The 23,473-nt window shown below is 45.0% G+C and overlaps 1 pseudogene; it reads left to right on the top strand.

Moving 5' to 3' along the window:
- The first annotated feature begins 19,946 nt into the window (after positions 1-19,946).
- LOC148755301 (mitotic spindle assembly checkpoint protein MAD2A pseudogene) lies at positions 19,947-22,881 on the top strand (annotated as a pseudogene).
- Positions 22,882-23,473: the final 592 nt, after the last annotated feature.

The following is a 23,473-nucleotide window of genomic DNA, read 5'->3' as shown; positions in this document are numbered from 1 at the left end:
AGGGCTTGCTTAAGGCAAAGAGAAGCCTTTTACTAAACAGTTATATGACTGAGGCGTGACTGCCCACCATGACTTGCCCAGTTAGGAATTTATGATCAGATCACCCTGTGAAGTTACTTTCCGTAGAACCCCTTTTTCATCCACTAATGTAATACCTATCAAAATCCCAATGGTATTTTTTTGCATAAAAACTATGGAATATCAAAATTAAATTAAATACAGAATCTCAAAGCATCCTGAAACGCAAAAAACAATCCTGAGAAAGAACAAAGCTGGAGACCTCACATTTGCTGATTTCAAAACATACTACAAAGCTACAGTACTCAAAACAGCATAGTATTGGCATAAAGACAGACCCACAAGCCAATGGAACAGAGTAGTGAACCTGGAAACACACTCTTGAGTATATGGTCAAATGATCTTCATCAAGGGTGCACAGACTACACAATGAGAAAAAGATAATCTCTTCAACAAATGGTGCTGGGAAAACAGAATATCCACTCACAAAAAAAATGAAGAGGGACCCTTGTCATACAGCATATATGTAGAAATTAACTCAAGACAGATTAAAAACCTAATTGTAAGACCTGAAACTGTAAAACTCTTAGAGGTAAAGCTTCAAATAGTCAATGCTTTCTTGGATATGACACCAAAAGCACAAGCATCAAAAGCAAAAATAGACAAATAGGACTACATTAAACTTACAAACTTCTGTGCAGCAAAGAAAAAATCAACAAACCACACAGACGACATATGGAATTGGAGAAAATATTTGTAAAACATCTATCTGGTAAGGGTTAATATCCATAATATATAAAGAACTTCTACAACTCAATAATAATATACCAAATAATCCTATTAAAACTGGGTGCTATGGACTGAATTATGTCCCTCCTTCCCCCATGCATATACTGAAACCTTAACCCCCCATGTGATGGTATTTGGCGATGGGTCCTCTGGGAGGTAATTAGGGTTTGATGAGGTCATGAGAATGGGACTGCCATGATGGGATTGGTGCCCTTATCAGAAGGGAGATAGGCTCTCTTTCTTTCTCTTCAGAAGCATGCACACAGTGAGATGGAAGCTGCCTACAAGCCAGAAAGAGAACTTCACCATGCCGACACCCTGATCTCAGATTTCCAGCCTCCAGAACTGTGAGAAAGCACATTTCTGTGGTCTAAGTCATCCAGTCTGTGGTATTTCATTACGGCAGCCTGAGCTGACTAACACAATGGGAAAAGGACTTGAATAGACATTTCTCCAAAGAAAATATATAAACGTCAACAAGCATATGAAAAGACAATGCCACTAATCAAAGGGAAATGCAAATGAAAGCTACAATGAAATGTCATATAACAAGTGTTGGCAGGAATGTGGAGATATTAGAATCCTTACACATTGTTAGTGGGAATGCAAAATGGTTCAGCCACTATGGAAAATAGTATAAACATTCCTCAAAAAATTATAAATAGGGGGTGGCTGGTTAGCTCAGTTTGTTAGAGCGCGGTGCTGATAACACCAAAGTTACCGGTTTGGTCCCCACATGGGCCACTGTGAGCTGTGCCCTCCTTTAAAAAAAAATTATACATAGAACTGCCATATGATCTAGCAATCCAAATTTTGGGTATGTATCCAAAATGAAAACAGGATCTTGAATAAATATTTGCACCCCCATTGCAGCATCATTCACAATAGCCAAGATGGGAAAGCAACCTAAATGTCCATCGATGGACAAACGGATAAAGAAAATGTGGTAAATGCACACAATAGAATATTATTCAGCCTTAACAAAGAAAGAAATCACATCATACGGTACAACATGGATGAACCCTGAGGACATTACGCAGAGTAAAATCAACCAAACACAAAAAGACAAACACCACATGATTCCACTTATGGAAGCTATGTAAAGTAATCAAATTTATGGAAACAAAATTGAATGGTGGTTGTCAAGGGGCCATGTGGGAGACATCAGGGAGGCCAAACAACTGTCTGAAAACCTCCCCCAGAATCAAGACAAAAATCGGGTTCATTTTGGTGTAAGAAAATTATGTGCTATGATAAAATATATGTAAGTAAATTATATATCTTTACATAATATCTTAATCATTTCCTCATCTAGGACATTTAATCCAATAACTGAACTATTATGAGATTAGTGTTAGAAAGCTCTTTGGTGGATTTACAGTTTAACTAAGGTTTCTGCAATTGCCCTTTAATTAACACTGTGTATCAAAAATAATTGTTTTAAAAATGATAAATCGTAAACATTTGGAAAGTATGAAGAATTGCACTGGAAAATGTATACATCCACCATTTAGCCTAATGTCAGGATTCTGCCACAACGGCTTCAGATCTTTTTATTTCTATTTTAAAATTCAAAAACAAAAAGCTAACCCAGACATAGGTAAGTCACCTGCTAGATATTCCTCCTTCTCTTGGAATGTAACTATTCTGAATTTGTTATTTCTTATTCACTTTCAGATTTCGATACAGTTACTGCTTATTCATGTATCTGTAAACATATAATTATTGTACACATTTTAGAACCTGATAGGAACCTGTCGCTTTCTGTATAACACTTTTCTGGGCATCTTGTTTGCTGAACAAGCAAACACTGTTTCCTTAACCCCTGACAGGCAGCTCAGATCTACCCCAGGTCAGTTTCAGGACGGCACCTCTGAGTCCTCCTGGCCCCTCACCTTGCTTCCTTGGAGTCCATTCTTCATCAGAATCCTCAGTGTCATCTGCCTGGGGTCTCATGGCCTGCCTGTGTTGACACATGAAAGCTGGTCGAGAGGCTCTGAGACCTGGAACGAAGCAAAATCTCTGTCCTGAAAGGGAAGAGCCTGAAGGAGGAACAAAGCACCAGAGCAACTCACTGGGATGGACTGGGTGGGCCGAGAGGGTCTAGAACATGGCACTGCGAGTGTGGCACCATCAGTGCCAGCCCTGCCCTCACACAAAAGAACAAAACTCCCCCAGGTCGCTCTGCACACAGAAGGGAGAGGCAGGGAGATGAGCACCTGAGAACGAGCGAGGCCAAGTAATACAGCGTGTCAGGGCTTCCAAGCTCACAGCCCCAACTCATCCTGTTACCTAGAGCAAGCAGCGCCTCGTAGTTCCTTTTCACGTTTCTGTACCGGGTTTTCTCCCAGTCTCCCATCGCTGTCCATTGTTCCTTGGACAAGTACATGGAAATATCTCTGAAAGCATCGTTGGCCTCGAGAAAATCATAGGTTGCATCAGTAACTTATTACAAGTCAGCACTTCGGGCTGGGCCTTCTCTTCCCCGTGTGTGCAGGGTGTTGACTGAGACCTCCGGGTGGTCTCTGTGAAACAAGGATGCAGACATTCTCTCCCTCCCGCTGTGCCCTGATGAACGGAGCAAACACCAGCTTTCCCAACATAGCAGCTGCTGATGCTAGTGTCCCGTTCTCCCCCACGTCCCAGACAGGACCAAGCGCCCCATTCTGTGCACACGCACAGCGAGGGGAGCCCACCAGTGCAGGCGGGGAGTCTGGTCCTCTGGGCACCAGCTCCTTGTCACCAGGCCCCTCTCCCCATCCTTCCCACAGATGCCGCTTGCAGGCTGGCTTGGCCTCCCCCACTTCTCACCTTGGGCTTCCACCCTCTTCTCCTTGTGTTTCTTTTCCGGCTCTCCTCTGACGACCTGCCAGGGCTCATGGTGCTGGGACCACCAGGGGGACCCCGTTCTGGCTCAGAGGCTGGTACGGGCCAAGGTGCCTGTGGAGGGAGAAGGGGCTGAGAGGAGGTGACAGCCCCCACCAATGCCCAGAGCCAGGCCTGTCTTCTCCATCTGGGCAGGGTGTCCAGAGAAGGAGGATGTGGGGACCCCAGCAAGGATGAGAGCACGTGGGGAAAGTCTGGGGGCGCATTGATGGGACGGGAGGGGCTCCGCCAGCCACGACAGACCAGCCGCCTGGGAGCTGGGCTTGGTTTCTTTCGCCCCCTTGTAGTTGGGCCCATCTCAGGAGAGCAGCAAAGGCATCTGGGGGGATGTGGCTGCGGGTGTTTGAGGGGCGTCCTGAGGTGCGAGCCAGAGAAGCCCCAAGGAGACTCGGAGGCCAGCCTGCTGGGATGGGGTCTGGCCGGCCATCAGGACTGTTCCGGAGAGAGGAGTGAACATTCCCCATGGAAGGGTTTTGGGAATTCCGGGACAGTCTGGGCACAGAGCAGCGTCGCTCTCTAAGGGCCAGGCGTCTCTCGGGCTGAGAAGTTTTGGGGTCTCCCAGGCGGAGGGACTGGGCGCCTCAGGTGGGGAGGCTTTGCGGTCTCAGGTGGAGGAGGTGTGGGTCCCTTGGGCTGATGTGTTTGCGGTCTCCCGGGACAAGAGTCGGGGTCTTTCAGGCTGAAGAGACGTAGATGCTCCGGCTGAGAGAATGTGGGGCCTTCGAGGCTGAGGAACGTGAGGTGTCTCACTAAGGGGCCCTGGGTTCCCGACACTGCGGTAAGTTGGGGTCTTCGACACCGCAGAGACTGAGAGCTCCCAGGATGCGGGCATTTAGGGTCTGAGGCTGCGGAATTTGGTCTTCGGGTGCCTGCTGTACTTAGGGTTTCTCAGGCTGCGGGGTTTGGGGGTTTCTCAGGCTGCGGGGTTTGGGGGTTTCTCAGGCTGCGGGGTTTGGGGGTTTCTCAGGCTGCGGGGTTTGGGGGTTTCTCAGGCTGCGGGGTTTGGGGGTTTCTCAGGCTGCGGGGTTTGGGGGTTTCTCAGGCTGCGGGGTTTGGGGGTTTCTCAGGCTGCGGGGTTTGGGGGTTTCTCAGGCTGCGGGGTTTGGGGGTTTCTCAGGCTGCGGGGTTTGGGGGTTTCTCAGGCTGAGGGGTTTGGGGGTTTCTCAGGCTGCGGGGTTTGGGGGTTTCTCAGGCTGAGGGGTTTGGGGGTTTCTCAGGCTGAGGGGGATTCGGTTTTCAGGGTGTTTGGGGGTCTAAGCATTAGGGGATTTCGTGTGTATCTGGGCGAGGAGATTTGCGGTCCCTCCAGGTAAGCGGATTTGGGGTCCCTCAGGGTGACGGGATTTGGGGTCCTTCGAGGCTGACAGGATTTGGAGCCTCTCAGGGCGAGCGGATCGAGTGTCTCTGAGGCAGGAATTTGAAGGTCTCGGGTTAAGGGTTTATAAGGGTTTCACGTGGCAAAGGCCCCGTTTTCCTGTCAGTCTCCGGGCTCTTCAGCCGCACTGCTCACCCCGTCGAGCGCCGCCTCCCAGGCTGCGCGCCTTCCCCGCCCTCAGGAGTTGAGAAGCGGCAGAGGGCGAGGTACCCGCCTATGTAGCTGTGTCAGGCGTAAGCCACCAATCACTGCTGCGATCATAGGGTCCTGCCCGCCAATTGGCGGACAGAAGCCAAGAGGGTGGGGCATGGGGCGGAGCCTAGCTGTCAGTCAGGAGCAGCACCCAGTCCTAGGCGGGGTGTGGGAGTGCAGCGGACGCCGGCTCTTCACACCTCCTGTGGAAGCTCCCGCCCCACTCCGCAGGGATTGGCTGCTCTGGACCCTGCCAGTGTCTGTCAAGAAGCCTTCAGCGAGGAAGCACAGTCTAGTGGTTTTCACTGCTTGTTTTCCAGCTGATGTTGGTGAAAGACCTGCCCCTCAGGACCCAGCGTCCACTGCTGAGCCTGGAGCGTGGACCTCGCGGCAGGTCTTTAGGGCGGACGTGGCCATCTGTGGAACGACAAAGATTCTTTGTTCCACCAGACTTTAGTCAGGATCCCAAACTTTCTCCTAGGATCATTTATGCCCTTTCAACTCCACTCCCCCCACCCTACTTTTTAAAAATTTATTAGTTTCAGGTGTACAAAGCAATGTAATATGTAAAATCCACTCTTAGCAAGAACTATATTACCAGTTAGTGTGTGGTGAATATCACATCACATGGGGAGGGGGAACGGGACTGTAATTCAGTAAATTCTGATGAGATAAGATGCAGACACAGTTTCATTTTGTGTCCATGTGTTTCAAAGGTTCAAACAGAACAAAAGAAATAATAAGTATATTAGAAAAACCTCTAGGAGATTTTTAAATAGCAAAGAAGGGGCATTAGGAGTAATAGGCATGTTTAAGTTATATAGGTCTAAAAAGGCTTCAGAAATAAGAAAATATAGATAAAACCAAACAAAAACGAAAAAACTACAAATATTTTGCATAAAAAGAATACATCAAATACCAAGACAGGGCATCCACAGAGGAGGGTCAGTTTAACACCTACTGGCTCTCACAAGAGTAAGTGGGAAGAGTGTTTCTGGCCCTCTCCCAGTTTTGATCACAGAAATATAACATGATTTCCATGTATTGCAAATAAGCCAAGTAACTGTCGATTTATTACTGTGAAATTTAATAAAGGGAAATGTCAGTAAAGTCGAGTTGGGGAGCCAGAAGGGGGCGCTCTCACATAGTACGACCCGAGGTCAATGACAGACCCTCACAGAAGAATCCTCCACGGGGAAAAAATCATCAATTATACGCCTCAATGAGAAAGATACGCAGTGAGTCTCCCGCAAAAAACTGACTTCCCAGCATCTCAGCCAATGAGAAACCATCGTCACCCTGAACTCGGCTTTTCCCCAATGGACTTTTCGTTCAAAATGACCCCTCCCAACTGTCTTCTTCTTTTCAAAATCACATTCCTCGCCTTTATTTGTGGACTTGCCTATGACTTTTGCTGTAGTTCGCTTGTCCAAAATGGCAATTCTTTGCCGTTTCTGAGTAAACCAATTTTTGCTGGTAAAATAACTTTTATTTTTAGGTTCGACATTATTTGATGGCCCATATGGGGATCCAAAGAAGACCCACCCCTGGCATCTCAGGGGCTGGTGAGCTAGTAGGGGCGGTGCCCGCAGGGCCCTCTGAGCTGCCAGCTTCCTTGCGGACCCTGGAATTTGACAGTTAGTCTTTCTTCTGAATCTGCGCTTCTGCTCTGTGTTTGAAGCTCTCCAGACTCTATTCGGGGTCTATTTTAAGGCTTCGTCCTCTTCTGATTAAATGCCTCGTTTTGTTTGCAATTGCTCGGTGGGCACTTCAGCCTGACTCTTGAAATCAGGCTGTTCTCTTTGAACTGTGCTAGACTTTGGCCTGATTCTTTTTGGAATCCGGCTGTTTCTACTGAAATTGAAATGCCCAACCATTGACCCCAGAAAAGAAGAAACAGCATTGTAAATCTAGTAACTGTTGGTTCCCTAAAAATTGGAAACTGTAACTTGGGCCAAATAACAAACTGGTCCTACTAGAAATTCCAAGATCCCCAGCATTAAACCACGGTTCCTCTGCTGAAATGCTAGCACATAGGAACCACTGCTGGTGGGGAAATAATAACAAAGCCTCAAAAGGTGCCTACCTCACTCGTCGCACTTTTCGAAAGTGGGAAGCCTTCCCCACCCAGGGAAGCCTGTTCACACTGCTCCCAGACATTTTAAATTGCCTAGCAAAGCATTTGAGTTTTGTTGAATAAACAGTAGCATGCAAATCTGCAGGATTATAAACAGTTGTCACTTATTTCTAACTCCATTGTCCACGAAGAAGAAAACTATCAGGTAACATTAAACGTTGATAAGTGAATGCTACATATTGTAAACGTTAGATAACCACTAAAACAATAATTTACAAAATGTGTAGCTAGCAAGCTTCAAGATAGAAAAAGTGGAATAAGATACAACAGAATAAAAGAACCCACCTTAAATAGCAAAATGAAAACAAAAACAAAACAACAACAACAACACAATTCTCCAAACGCAAAATAAAAGACTTGGAAACAAAATAAAAAATTGAAAAGGATAGAGAGGGAAAAAAAAAGAAGTAAATGGAAAGGCATGTGTCCTTGTGTAGGAAGACTCAGTGTTCTAAATATGTCCGCTTTGTATGTTAACATAAATTTCATTGTCACTCCAATTAAAATAATTTAAGTATTCAAATTTTTAAGCTTATTAAAAAGAATATATGTAAAAATAAACACGCTTGAATAGCAAGGAAATTTTGAAAACCACTAAGAGAACTGGGTGTGCTAGCCTATTGGACATTGAAATTTCTTATAAACATTAATATTAAGAGTGTACATTAAAAAAAAAAAAAAAAAAAAAAAAAGAGTGTACATTTTGGGAAATGAATACATAGTCAGTTCAATATAATTAAATATGAAATGCAGTAGACCTTATGATAGTTAATTTCACTTGTTACCTTAATAGCACTCTGGGATGGCCAGGTAGCTGGTAAAACACTATTTCTGGGTATGTCTGTGAAGGTGTTTTTGGAAGAGAGTAGCATATGAATCCGATTGAGTAAAGAAGACAGCCCTCCCCAGGTGGGGGGCATCCAGGCTGTGGTCCCGAATGGGACCAAAAGGTGGAGGGAGGTGGAATTGTCTCTTTCTTGAGCTGGACTGCTCACCTTTTCCTGCCGTTGGACATTGTAGCTCCAGGTTCCTGGACCTTCATACTCTGACTAATTATCCCACCAGCTTTCTTGCAGACTGTAGGATTTCTCTGCTTCCATAACAGCGCGTGTCTGGGTTGGAGACACAAAAGCAAACATCCGCAAGTATTCCAACAAGGGGTCTTCCTGCTCCCCAGTCTCGCTGGCGGCTGGGAGAGACACAGGAAGTAGAAGCCTGATCCGCAATCCACTGGCCGTTTTTCTGCCTGCCAACAAACCAGCCAACCAACCAACCAACGAAGCCATGGCAGTTGTATCAGTGGCTAATTGGCTAACTCATTACAGCTGCTGGCCATCTACTGCGGAGCCTACACCTCTCCACGTGAGGCCCAGAGCCTGGAAATGGCTCTCTGGGACTCTGTCCCCACAGCATGACTCAATTGCCGTAATAGATCCCCTCTCATACGTATTTATATCCATATATATATATATATATATATATATATATATATATATATATATATATATATATCCTACTGGTTCTGTTTCTTTGGAGAACCCTAACTAATAAATACAGGCCCACACGTATAATGACATGGTACCCGAGGAAAGTGAATTTCAAACTTTGGGGGAAAAGCTGCACTGTTGTGAGACTGTGAGGAAGCAGGCTCTGTGCTCAGTAGGAGAGAATTGGTTAAAACAGGTTTCCCCGTAATGTGGAATATTATACAACTTGAAAAATGAGTGAGGATGTATGATTTTATATTTCATTAAACAAAACCTGATAAGGCGGTTCTAATTGATTTTAACAGAAAATAATTTCTAAGCAGTGTTTTTTTAAGTGAGAAAAGTAACATGCAAAACAAATTGCATTTTAGAAATACCCAGCCAACCTATAATTAAAATTCTGCTAATAGAAACATCGACTACAACAACATGTATCTCACACCAGAATTAATTAAAAAGAAATTATTGGAAAGGTATTATGATATGAAAAAGCATAATTAACATGTTTATTTTAGTTAGCTTCTGTCCACCAAACAGCAATTTTGTTCCAAAACACAGAACCACTTCAAATTTAGAAAATATAATTTCATGACATTGAAATGGGTATTTTTTTTTTTTAAAGCCTGTTCATCCAGTGGGTAGAAAACCTTGCTGTTACATGGTCTATACTTTGTCAATTTTGTGCAAGAAAATGAATGTGGGGGCAGAGCCCCAGAAAGCAGTTTCCAGGCTCTCGGCCTCACATAGACAGGTGCTGGCTCAGGTAGTAAATGGCCATCAACTGTGATTGCATGGCCATCAGCTGTGGCTAGTTGGCCGTCAGCTGTAACCAGTGAGCCATTGGCCACTAATATAACTGCTGTGGCTATGCTAGCAGAGGAGAAGGAGAAGAGAGAGAGAATGGGGGCTGGCAAGAAGATGGTGGCTGGGCTGGCAAGTGTGGATGGCGGTTTGCGGACAGTGTGAATCCAGCCTCCAGTGAGAGTATAGTGCCGCCAGAGAGAATATAGTGGTATGACTCCCCTATCTATGGCTCCGTGGGTGTTCCTTTTTGGCCTCACCATATCCTGCGTTCTTGTATGGGGAGCGGGAGCAGAGACCCTCCAGGCCTCCCTGCACAACAAATGGCGCAGCGAGCAGGGTCTCCCGCACGACAATGAATTTGGCAAATTAACTGCTTTAGGTCATGAGTTTTCTATTCATATCTAGAACATTCTGAGTTTCCACTGTTCAATCTTATGATTTGCTATAAATGGAATGTATTTCAGAATATTTTATCCACAGGTTGTGCTGCCCTAAATCTCAACTGATTTTGGTCCTCAAACACCATGTTCTTGATTTTGTTGTTGTTGTTGGCTTTCACTTTACCACAGTGTGGGGGCAGAGCCCCAGAAAGCAGTTTCCAGGCTCTCGGCCTCACATAGACAGGTGCTGGCTCAGGTAGTAAATGGCCATCAATGTGATTGGATGGCCATCAGCTGTGGCTAGTTGGCCGTCAGCTGTAACCAGTGAGCCATTGGCCACTAATATAACTGCTGTGGCTGTGCTAGCAAAGAGGAGAGAGAGAGAGAGAATGGGGGCTAGCAAGAAGATGGTGGCTGGGCTGGCAAGTGTGGATGGCGGTTTGCGGACAGTGTGGATCCAGCCTCCAGTGAGAGTATAGTGCCGCCAGAGAGAATATAGTGGTATGACTCCCCTACCTATGGCTCCGTGGGTGTTCCTTTTTGGCCTCACCATATCCTGCGTTCTTGTATGGGGAGCGGGAGCAGAGACCCCGCAGGCCGCCCAGCACGACAAATGGTGCGGCGAGCAGGGTCTCCCGCACGACACACAGCTACTGGAAAATATACTTCAAAGGGAATAAGGATGAAATCAAATAAAAAACCCAATATATATATATATATATAGTGTGCTAAAAATGTATACTCATTTTAAGAAAGGAAAACTGTATTAAAATTGTAATACTCACTATATACCGATAACAAAGACGATAATGAAGATGAATACAAGTCACGTGTGATGTCTGCAATGACAAGAGGAGCTCACAGTAGTTCCCCTCAGTGTCCAGACACTTCTGATTCTGACGCGACCTACTGCTACATAGGTAACATCTCTTAAAATGTGTACACATTGTATTCGCACCTGTGGAGACAGAGCCAGAAGTGCAGTTTCCATGCTCTCAGCCTCACGCGGAAAGGTGTTGGCATAGGTAGTAAATGACCATCAACTGTGATTGGATGGTCATTGGCTGTAGCCGGTTGGCCAATTGGTCACTGATATGGCTGTCATGACTGCATTGGTTGGTTGGCTGGTTGCCAGGTGAGAAAAGGCATATTGAGGATCGTGTGGCTGCTACTTTGTGTGTCTCCAACCCAGCTGCCAGCGAGAATATAGTGGTATGACTCCCCTATCTATGGCTCCATGGAGGTTCCGTTTTGGCCTCACCATGTCCTGTGTTCTTGTGCGAGAGCGGGAGCTGAGACCCTGCATGTCACTCTACATGACACATGGTGCAGCAAGCAGGGTGTGGTGTCGGCGGAAACTCTCTGAAAGGCAATGGAGCAGTTTATATGTATGAAAGCTCAGTTTCAGGAAGCCCGTGAGGAGCGGCGCTGGGAACAGGAAGAGGGGGAAGAGGGGGCTGCAGGAGCCAGACTGCAGCCCCCAGGGAGAGCAGGGGAGGCAGGCTGTGGTGGGATCCCAGGCTCTGGACTGGTCGCTGGGGCTGAAGGGGCCTTGGAAGCTCCACTACAGGTGCAGCACTTGCAGGGGGAGCCAAACACCCTGCTCCTGGTGCAGCTTTGCTGGAACAGACATTCCTCTGCACAGCTGTGGTAGCTGGCCTGTCCTGAGGGTTGGGGTACAGTCTGTCAGCCTTGCCCTGGCATAAGGTGTCTTGTCCAAGGCTGGGGCCACCCTCAGGTCCAGAGGTCTGGCCTGGTGTGGGTACTCCAGTCCTGGGGTGTCTAAAGTCATATATGGAAGACCTGGGGAAACAGTGCAGAGTCAGCCAAGGACACCCCGAGAGAACTCAAACCCATAGGCCACGCACACAGTCAGTAACTGTGGGCTGGCAGCAGCTCAGCACCCATACCCCACATTCTCCATCTATTTCTGTCCCTGTCTGACCTTCTCCTTCAGTGTCTGTCAACATCTATCTGACTGGGTTCAAGATATTCACGAAACATCTGCTCTTGTCACCACCCTGCAGTGACCTCTTCAAGCCCCCAAGGGACCTTACTTCATCCCTTGCTCAGGATGCCTTATCTACCCTTGTTTCCTATCTTCCTACCTCTCCTGAATGTGGGGGTCTCTGACTCTCTTCTGTGTGCGGTGTTCCCATATGTATGTATTAAATCTGCTTATTTTGTCTTACTAATCTGTGTCACAAATACTTGATTATTAGAGCAGCCAAAAGAACCTTGAGGGTAGAGGAAAGTTTCTTCCCCATCTAAGCAAGTAATCAGATATTTAATAAAAGGTGAAATTTTGGAGTGTATCTACATCACTGTGTCATGCACTAAGAGTCAACAATTTAAATTACCTTATTCTAAGGACTGAGTGATTAGATCAATGAAATATGGGACAACCTACCAATGTAACTCCTGGATGTGAAACTTTTATTACAGTTTCAAAAGCAGGAACGAAGAGGACCAAAAGCTTGCCTTTGTGAATATTGACTTTAAGCTGGTTAAGAAACAAGACTCAAAGAACTTTGACCCTCCCCCTCTCCTGCCTAAGAGATTCTGATGGAAAGACCTGGTTTAGGAGGGGAGCCTAGGTATAAAGTCATTAGCATAAGGCGGAAGACGTCCAGGGAGCATGCTGCCCACCCTTCCCCCATGTCCCATTTTCTTCTGTGTTGTCTAACAACAATTTAACTTATGTGAGTGTGCCATTCTTCCTAAATTACCTGCAAAGCACCCAGTCTGACTTCACTATCTTGGTAATTTTCACGTGTTTGTGAATTACCCATGCGCATCTATTAAAATTAGTTTTTATTTTACTAATCTGATTCTGTTAATTAGCTCAGGTGGAAGTTGTCACTGTAGTCAGAGAGAACAGTGCCTCGGGGAGAGGTGGGAGGAAAGGAAGGAAGATCTGAGGGGAAACAAAGAGAGATGAGATCATTCTGAAGAAAAGGTGTAACTACAGCTAATTGTAATGGATTATGACACTAATTGCATTGAAGGCTGGGAAAAATTTCCATCCCTTGTGTCCCCAGGACAGTTCCTTCCAGGGAATCCCACCTCCCATTGGGAAGGAATCATTAAGATAGACGCACCCTGGGAACACCCTGGGATCACCTGTGACTCCACCCCTGAATATTTCGCGCCCTCATTCAAATATAATCCTAAATTTTCTTTGTTCCAGCACAGTCGTTTGACTGGGCTTGCCCACTCTTGTGTTTTGGGAATATATGTTCTTTATTTTAATACTTCTTGGGCCTGCTTGCCTTTGTTCATGAGGCGTTGTTACAACCTACATCCTGGAATGCCTTCCTGTGATGACTCTGACCTGCTCTCCGATAACACACTTACTAGGTTAGAGCAAAAGAACTAATTTTTAAAGCCCCCATAGCATTGGGGGGCCTGTGAGGAGAAGTACTGGCCGGGGCACTACTGGCGCCTGGAAACTGCTGCAGCTGGGAGCTCAAGGACAATCACCATCAGAGGTAAGCGGTGTGTTTGTTCCCCCTGTCGTCCTTCCTGGTCTATCTGTGGCTTTGGGAGCATCTAGAAGTGCGGCAGGTCCTGTTTCTCTCCTCTACATGCACATTGGCAGAGCAGCGACTCACGGGTTTTCTTTACTGAATCTTTCCTTCCAGAGATAGTCATTTTTTGTGTGTCTACGTCTCGTGTCATTTGTCATGACAAGGAAATACCACAGGGGCACAAATCCTTTGGCTTCCGTGGTTAAGCTGTGAAAAGGCTTATTGGTTGAGTAGCTATTAAAATCCTATCATCAGTGGCCAGAGTATGGATCCTTTGAATTGGAAAAACTTCTAAATTGGAAAAAAAAATTAGAGATCATGACAAACAGCTGTTTTATTTCACCCTAGAGAAAGAACCCATTTTCAATACAAAAGAATTCGAGGAAATGTAACTATTCTTAATCTTTTGAATGAGTTATTTAGCTTCTTGGGTCTTATTAGATAGTGATATCAACATAACGTTTAAAAAAGGCAGAAGGGAAAATCAAGAGATGTGCAAATGTTAAAAATCTTTCTGGAGATTTAAGATTTTGATAACTGGTATGTTGAAAAAGGTTTTAAAGGATTTAATAACCAATCAGAAACTTGACAAAAATGGAAGTTGATTTTTCAGTCTGATAGAAGTGAGAAAGTCTCTGTGTGGGGACAGACCCAGAGAGCAGTTTCCAGGCTCTCGGCCTCACGTGGAAAGGTGCTGGCTCGGGTGTTAGATGGCCATCAGCTCTAAGTAGTTGGCCATCAGCTGCGACCAGTTAGCCACTAATATAACTGCTGTGGCTAAGCTAGCAAGTGTGGATTGCGGGTACCAAGTGGGTTGGTTGGCAGATAACCAAACGTCGGATTGTGCATCGTGTGGAGTCTGCTTCCTGTGTCTCCAACCCATCCGCCAGCGAGACTATAGTGGTCTGACTCCCCTATCTATGGCTCCGTGGTTGTTCCTTTACGGCCTCACCATATCCTGCGTTCTTGTGCGGGGAGCACGACTGGAGACCCTGCATGACACTCTGCATCTCTCCCAGGTCCTCTGCCCAGTAGATCTGAAATGTAAACACAGCCCACAACTGCCCCAGGCCCGCTGAGCTAAATAAAATAAAAATTTCAAAAGGGGCACTTTTAAAAATACGAGCCTCCCTCGGGCAGCCTGGCTCCCATTTTTCTTCCTCCTTAAAGTCTGTGAAGCACAAATAAAATCCTGCGCACAATCTCCTTAGCAAGAGACAGAAAGACTCCATGCAGGAGCCTCACAAAAATTTACGTCACGTGTGTTCAGATTTCCCTGTATTACCTTAAATCTCCCATTTTCACGTCTAAAATCTGAGAACCCACTCCCACCCTTGTCTAAAATGTCATATTTACCTGGATTTCTCCTCGCTGTCTTTGGAAATTTCATGGTTATGTGAATTCTAGGTGCACATGTATTATAATTCCTGGTCTCTGTCAGCAGTTGGGTAGAAGTTAGAAGGGGTGCGAGTCCTTCGTCTCCTTTCTGAATTTAAATTGGCAGAGAAACATATCTGTGCAGCTAACTTCTTGCACCTAGAGCTTCTAGGGTTTTCTTTATTCTTTCCTCCCAGAGATGTTCATTTTTCTTGTATCTGTGTCTTGCATGTCGTTTGTCCTAAGAAGGAACTGCCACGGGGACAGAACACAGATACAGGCTCCCGTAAGCCTGTCGTTGGAGCCGGCCCCACAGGCTGGGGAGTTAAGCGGTTCTGTCAAGACCGGCGTCTGCGGAGACAAACTTTGCTGTGGGTACCCGTCCAAAAACCGCTTGAGGTTTTTCTTTCCTTCTCGTTCTGTGTCCCGGGACCTTGGCTTTGTGACCAAGGAAGCTAAACCTCTCCTGTCCCCACCATCGGCCAGGTGTACTTACTCCATTGCACCTGGTGGCCAGTGGGAGAAGCTGGGGTTCCCAGTGGGCCTCTGACTGGCTGTGCCGGCTCCCAGGGGAGTGTGTCCTGAGGGGCCTCTGCCCATAAGGGGCATCTGTCTCCCAGCCTTCCTTACCCGTTAGTGCTGGACAGATCCCGGTCCAGCAGCATCTGCTGGGGACCACGATTTAGTGGGTTTGGGGCTGGAGGTGCCTCACATTTTGTGGGAGACCGGAGACACCCTGTCCACTCCACCATCCCTACTGCCTGTGTGACGAAGGTCTGTGCTTTCTCTCATTGTCTTTGTTTACCATCTGCTCTGGGGGGGCTGCATTCTCTGCACTCCGTATAGAGGGGCCTCTGGCTTCCTGGCCTCACCCTGAAAAACTTTTTGTATAAAACTAGAAACTTTTGGTATAAAGCTAAATGCTTTCTCACATCACACCTTTTGGTCAGGTACTTCAACTGATAATACAGGTAGGGAGTGATTGAAATATGAAACACCACAAAAGAAGTCTGAATACTCAAGATCTTTGCTTATGTTTTAAAGTATCTGATAATACGTAGATAATATTGACCAGGATCCCATGTATGCAAGCTCTACTGGCCCATGTGGGCCCATTTCGGTCCCGGTTTTGGACTCAGAACTGTGTTAGAATCACTCTCCCGTTTAATTACCTGTGCATGGAGATATTGTTTCTGCCTTTTCTGTAAAATGGGACCAGTAGGTGAGCTGAGGCCTGTGAAGGGCCTGTAACAGGATTTATGTCAAAGAGAATGTAGTCCCAGGGGCCTGGATTCTCATTTTAAGGCTGGTGGGCAGGGAAATGCTCTCTGCTGCCATCTCGTGTGCATATGGGGAATAACACCGGGTTGCAGGTGATCATGAAAAGTTATTCTCTGCTGCCATCTCATGTACATATGGGGAATAACACCTGGTTGCAGGTGACCATGAAAAGTTATTCTCTGCTGCCATCTCGTGTGCATTTTGGGAGTAACACCTGAGTGGAGGTCAAGATAAGCTCTTCTTTCCAAAGGCTTCTGAGCCAATGTGTCACACCCAGGGCTGTGCCCTGGAAGCTGCCCGCTGGAATGTGGGGTCCTGGAGGTGAAACCCGGCGCACGGCTTGGCACACCTGAATTAACTACCTTCTCACCTGGCTCTTACCTATGCTACCTTGTTCGAAGTTCGAGTTTGGGTTCGGGTTCGAGTTTGAGTTTGAGTTCGCGTTTGAGTTTGAGTTCGGGTCCGAGCTCGAGTTCGGGTTCGAGTTTGAGTTCGAGTTTGGGTTCGAGTTTGAGTTCGAGTTCGGGTTCGAGTTTGAGTTCGAGTTCGGGTTCGGGTTCGAGTTCGGGTTCGGGTTCGAGTTCGGGTTCGAGTTCGGGTTCGAGTTCGGGTTCGAGTTCGGGTTCGGGTTCGGGTTCGGGTTCGAGTTCGGGTTCGAGTTCGGGTTCGAGTTTGAGTTCCGGTTCGAGTTCGGGTTCGAGTTCGGGTTCGAGTTCGGGTTCGGGTTCGAGTTCGGGTTCGAGTTTGAGTTCCGGTTCGAGTTCGGGTTCGAGTTCGGGTTCGGGTTCGAGTTCGGGTTCGAGTTTGAGTTCCGGTTCGAGTTCGGGTTCGAGTTCGGGTTCGAGTTCGGGTTCGGGTTCGAGTTCGGGTTCGAGTTTGAGTTCCGGTTCGAGTTCGGGTTCGAGTTCCGGTTCGAGTTCGGGTTCGAGTTCGGGTTCGGGTTCGAGTTCGGGTTCGAGTTCGGGTTCGAGTTCGGGTTCGAGTTTGGATTCGGGTTCGTGTTCGAGTTCGAGTTTGGGTTCGTGTTCGAGTTCGGGTTCGAGTTCGAGTTTGAGTTTGGGTTCGAGTTTGGGTTCGAGTTCGGGTTCGAGTTTGAGGGTTCGAGACAAAAGACTCTGAAGCAGCCTGTCTTTCCTGCCTAAGAGATTCAAATGGAAGACCTGGTTTAGGAGGGGAACTTGGCGTAAACTCCTTAGCATAAGGAGGGAAGATGCCCAGTATAGCCTGTTGACCACCCTTTCCCTGTGTACCATTATTTTCTAGGTGGCGTAACAATTTACCTTCCATGAGTGTGCCAGTCTTCCTAAATTACCTGCAAAGTACCCAATCTTACCTCGCTGCCTTTGGAATTTTTACATGTATGGGAATTCCCCATGTGCATATATAAAAATTCGATTTTATCTTAATCTGATTCTATTAATTTTATGATTAGTTGAGCTAGAAGAAGTTATCACCATAGGCAGAGAGCACAAGGTCACAAGGAGAAAGGGGGAAGAAAGGAAGATGTGAGGGGAAACAAAGAAAACAGAAATGCAATCATTCCGAAGAAAAGGTTCAGCTGCAGCTAATTGTGAGGGATTATAACCTATCAGAATTCCAGGCAGGGAAAATTCGTAAGACAAGGTGCAGCTACAGGTAATTGTGATGGATTACAATAGTATTAGCATTGCAAGCAGGAAAAATCTCTACCTCTTGTGTCCCCGTGACAGTTCCTACAAGGAATCCCTCCTCCCGGTGGGAAGGAGGCATCAAGAAAGACACGCCCTGGGAACGCCCTGGAAACGCTCAGAGATCACCTCCCTGGAATATTTCGCGCCCTCGTTCAAACATAATCCTAAATTTTCTTTGTTCGGTGCAGTCCCACTCCTTCTGGTCCAGTGCACTCCTGAATTTTGGGAATATATTTTCTCTCGTTTAGTAAATCCTTGGCCTGCTTGCCTTTTTTCATGAGGTATTGTTCCTACATCCTGGAATGCCTTTCTGCGATGATACAAGGGGCTGATCTCAGCTAAGACATAAGATGAGAGCAAAAGAATTTTTTTTAAGCCCTCACAGTTTTTGGGAGCCTGCCAGAATTATTGGGGCACTGCTAGCTCCTGGAAACCGCTGCCCCTGAGAGCACAAGGATGTCTGCCCGCAGAGGTGAGCAGTGTTTTTGTTCACCATGTCAGTCTTCCCGGTGTATTTATGGGGTTTGGGAGAATGTAGAAGTTCCTCATGTCCTTTTCCTCTCTTCTACAAGTAGATTGGCAGGGAAAAATGTTTGTGAAGCTAGCTTCTCGGGAGTAGCGACTCACAGCTTTTCTTTATTGATTCTTTCCTTTTAGAAGTGATCATTTTTTTCTGTGTCTATGTCTCTTATGCCGTTTGTCATAAAAAGAAAATACCACAGGGACAGAAAGCCTTTGGCTTCCTCGGTGAAGATGTAAAAAGGCTTATGGGTTTGAGTATCTATTAAAATCCTATAATCAGTGGCCAGACTGTGGCTACTTTGAATTGAAAAAACTGCTAATTTTGAAAATGTGTTAAGAAAACTCTCATGACAAACAGCTGTTTTATTGGAACCTAGAGAAAGACCACACGTTTAATATAAACGAATTCAAGGAAATTTAACTTTTGAATTAGTTCTTCAGCTTGTTGAGTCTTAAAAATGCTAATATCAACATTAGGTTTAAAAAAGGCAGAAGGGAAAATTAAGAGATGTGCAAATTTTTAAAAACCGCATGGCGATCTAAGAGTATGAGAATTGCTATGTTGGAACAGGTTTTAAAGATTCTAATACCTGATCAGAAACTTGACAAAAATGGAAGCTGTATTTTTCAGTCTGATAGAAAGTAGGGTCTCAGCATCTCCCCCAGGTCCTCTCCCAAGCAGTTCAGAAATGTAAACGCAGCCCACAATTGCCAGAGGCCACATAGCTAAACAAAGGAAAAGAAATTGCAAAAGGGGCAGTTTTAACAATACAAGCCTTCCTGTCCAGCCTGGCTCCCCTTTTCCTGCCTCCTGAAAGACTGTGAAGCACAAATGAAAACCTAAGCCCAGTACTCTTAGCAGCAGACAGGAAGACTCCATGCAGGAGCCTCACAAAACTTGACCTGCCACGTGTGTTCATCTTTTCCTGAATTACCTGTAAATCTCCCATTTTTATATCTAAAATCTAAGAGCCCATTCCCACCCTTGTCTAAAATGTCATATTTACCTGATTTCTCCTGTCTTTGGAAATCTCATGCTTGTGTGAATTCCAGGTGTGCATGTATTACATTCCTGGCCTCTGTCTGCCGTTGGGTAGAAGTTAGAAGGGGTGCGAGTCCTTTCTTTTCTGAATAAGATTTGCAGGAAAATATTTTTGAAGCTACTTCTTGTACCTAGAGACTCCAGAGTTTTCTTAATTCTTTTCTCCCAGAGATGTTCGTTTCTTCATGTGTCTGTGTCTTGCGTGTCCTTTGTCCTAAGAAGGAACTACCATAGGGACAGAACACGGGCACAGGCTCCCATAAGCCTGTCGTTGGAGACAGCCCCACAGGCTGTGAAGTTAAGCGGTTCTCTCCAGACCGGCGTCTGCGGAAACAAACTTTGCTGTGTGGGTCCCTGTCTAGAAACCGCATGAGGTTTTTCTTTCCTTCTGCTGTGTCCCGGGAGCTTGGGTTTGTGACCGAGGAAGGTAATCCTCTCTGGTTCCCACCATCCGCCATGTGCACTTACTCCATTGCACCTGGTGCCCAGTGGGGTAAGATCGGGTTCCCAGTGCACCTCTGCCTGGCTGTGCCAGCTCCCAGGGAGTGTGTCCAGACGGGCCTCTGCCCATAAGGGGCATCTGTCCCCCCAGCTTTCTAGATGCCGGTCCACAAATTAGTGGGTTTGAGGCTGGAGGTGCCTCACATTTTGTGGGATACTTGAGACACCCTGTCCACCCCACCATCCCGACCGCTTGGGTGACAAAGGTCTGTGCTGTCTCTGTCTTTGGGGGTGACCCTTTGGCTCTGGGAGGGCTGCATCCTCTGCACTCTGTGTGGAGGGGCCTCTGGCTTCCTGGCCTGAGCTGTAAGGAGGCTGGTTGGTGTGTCTCACTATTTAGACCTCACTGTCCTTGTACAGACGATGTATCCCGGAATGGGAAAAACGTCTACATTTAATTGTGTTATAGAGCTCTCGTGACAACCAGCTGTTTTCTTGGTAAACCATCTCGTGCATTCTCTACAGTTATTACTAATTCTGTTAATTTGTAATGTCAGTGTGAAACCAGTTTGTGTTTGTGGTAAGATGTTTTGTAGCTCTGGATGGTGTTACTAGTTTGTAGTATCTGATCGGGTAGAATACATTAAATGCTTATATAAATTAAACAGAATACAAAGTAACCCATAGGCTTTTCAGGATCAAATGATCTGGTGAAATATTTGATATTAAAACTGGTTTTAGTTTGGTTTTATCACATAGTCATGTCTTTGAAAGTTATTAACGTAAAATATATATATATTTAAGTGGGTTTATAAAAATAAGTTTGTCATCTGTGTTACAAAATGTGTCAAGAAAACAGCTTCGGTAATAAGTGATTTTGAAATCTCAAATTTTTAACTAATATATAAAATAGATACAATGACAATAAAAGATATTTAGGTAAACTTTTTAGCAATCATTATATTGTATATATACATTGAAAAGGTTTTTTACCAGTCTTTGGTAAGTTGAATCTTTGAAGTTTTGTTATCTAAATTAATGATGGATATGTATTGAATGTCTAGACTATTTCCAAATAGAAAATAATGAAACAGTACTGAAGATAGATTTATCAATTTTTGCTATTTATTGTAGATGAACTAAATATATTGGTGTATTAGTAAAGACGTCTTCTGCCACATTAAAATTTTTGTATGTGCTATGGGGAATATTATTTCTAGAAATTATTAAATATGTTCATAATTGCATCCATCTCAAGAATCCTGGTATTGCTGCACAATTGCTTACTTTTCACTGCTGATTAAGATGGTCATTTGGATTGTTTAGGCCTCTGCTACTGTGAACAGTGCAGCTGTGGATTTATGTATCAGTCTATCAGTTTTTGTTTGAACAGCTCTTACATTTTTTTTGGGGGGGTCTATTTCTGTAAGTGGATTTGTTGAAACACGTGGGAATCTTTTATGGGGTGGACATGCCAAACTGTAGTACCCCGAGGCCACACCATTTTACATTTTCAGAAGGAATGTTTAAGGGTTCTAATTTCTCGACATTGTTGCTGCCATTTGTTTTATTTTTCTCCATTATGGCCATTCTGGTACATGTGAAGGGGGATCACACTGTGGCTTTAATTTGCATTTGCATCAGGACCGAGGATGTGGGACATCTTCCTGTGCCTGTTGACCATGTGTGTGTCTAATGTGGAGAAGGTTCTATTCAGGTCATTTACAAATTTTAGTTGTCTTTTTGTTCATGAGTTTTAAAAATTCTTTACTCTGGATAACAGACTCTTGTCAGGTATATAATATTTTTCCATTTGATGGGCTGCCTCCACTTTCTGGATAGCTCCTTTTGATACGCGCATGTTTTTAATTTGGAGGATGTCCAATTTACCTATTTGCTGCTGCTGCTTGTATGTGTTATCAAGTCTAAGAAAACATTGCTAATCGAAGGTCACAGAAATGTATCTCCATGTTTTTTCGAGAATTTATACTTTTACCTCCTATATTTAAGCCCTTCATCTATTTCCAGTTAATTTTTGTATGTGGTGTGAGGTTAGAGTCCAGTTTCATTTCTCTTCATGCGTATGGCCAGCTGTGTAGCACATTTGTTGGAAATACCCTTCTTTACACAATTTAATGTTGTCTGCCCTTTATCAAAAATCAATGAATTTTGACCCTTGAACAACAACAAAAAAACCAATGGATTTTAAATCTTTACATTGTACTGTATGTAAGAGATACACAATTAAAATAGTTTATGTTTGGAAAAAAGATCACTGGACTTAGATGACGGGGAGCTGCCGTAAGCCCTGCCATCACCCTGTGAGTGGGCTCGCCCGTCTGTGGATCTGGCAATGGTCCTGCAGGTCTCCCGGGAGTGAGGCACCACCCTGCACGAGCACTGACATCATGGCTGAGTTCTTGACATCAACAACATGTTATATCAGCGTGGCCTGTATCCACTTGAAAACTTGACTCTAGTGCAGAAATGTGGGTTCACCTTGACTCTAACTACTCATTCAGAGCTCATGAAATACCTAAATAACGTGGGACAACTAAAAGTTGGATTGTACAAGAGTTCAGTTAAGAAAGTAGTGGCAGTCCTCTCACATATTGAAAGGGTCCTTGAAAGACGATAATTTGATATTGTGACAAGACTGCCAGAGATGACAGTACACTCAGAGAAAAGGCTCAGAAAGCTCTCCAAGATGAAATCCTTTCTGTGATCAGACAGATCACAGCTACAGTGATATTCCTGTTATTGTCGGAAGTTTCTTGTTCCTTTGACCTCCTGATTTATACAAATATTAGGTTGTGACTGAAAAATGGGAAGAGACAGGACCACAGTTGATCACCAATTGTGAGCAAGTCTGTCTTCCTGCCTCACTGCAACAATCCGCAGAGTAAATAGCATGGTGGCTCACAGAATCCCTGCTAAGGACTGTAGATGAGAAGAGAACAATAACGTAATCCTCAAATGTGCTTCTCCTGAAACCAAGTCAACTGTAGTTTACATATTTTATCGCTTAACTGTTATGCGGGGGAGAACTTAACATACTTTCCTGGACCATGAATGATTTTTCCCTTTTTGGGGGGTATCAGTTTGACTTCCAGTGCTGTTGACACAATTTTTCGCAGTGTTCAAAAAAGGGACCCAGCATATTATTTGTCTCGTAATGTCAATTCCTTGAAGGTGGTAACTGTAGTTAGAAAAACTTTTGGTATAAAGCTAAATGCCTTCTCAGATCATACCTGTTTGTCAAGTAGCTTGACTCCGAATACAGGTAGGGAGTTATTTAAATATGAAACACAACAAAAGAAGTCTGAACACTCAGAATCTTTGTTCATGTCCTAAAATATCTGGTGATACATAAATAACAAAATATTGCTATCATGTCCTTTTGCCATTTATTTCATTTGTATAGTAACCATACTGAAAAAATCTCCAATTGGGTTGTAATTTATATCAGTTACACTTACAAAACTAATATTTCTACTGCTTAAATTCTGGTAATAGGGCACTCTTAAAAATATCTTTCTAGG

This window comes from Rhinolophus sinicus, chromosome 14 (genome assembly GCF_057876585.1).
Source record: "Rhinolophus sinicus isolate RSI-liver-muscle chromosome 14, RSI-T2T, whole genome shotgun sequence".
NCBI lineage: Eukaryota > Metazoa > Chordata > Mammalia > Chiroptera > Rhinolophidae > Rhinolophus > Rhinolophus sinicus.
This window is presented reverse-complemented; position numbering and strand designations above follow the sequence as displayed.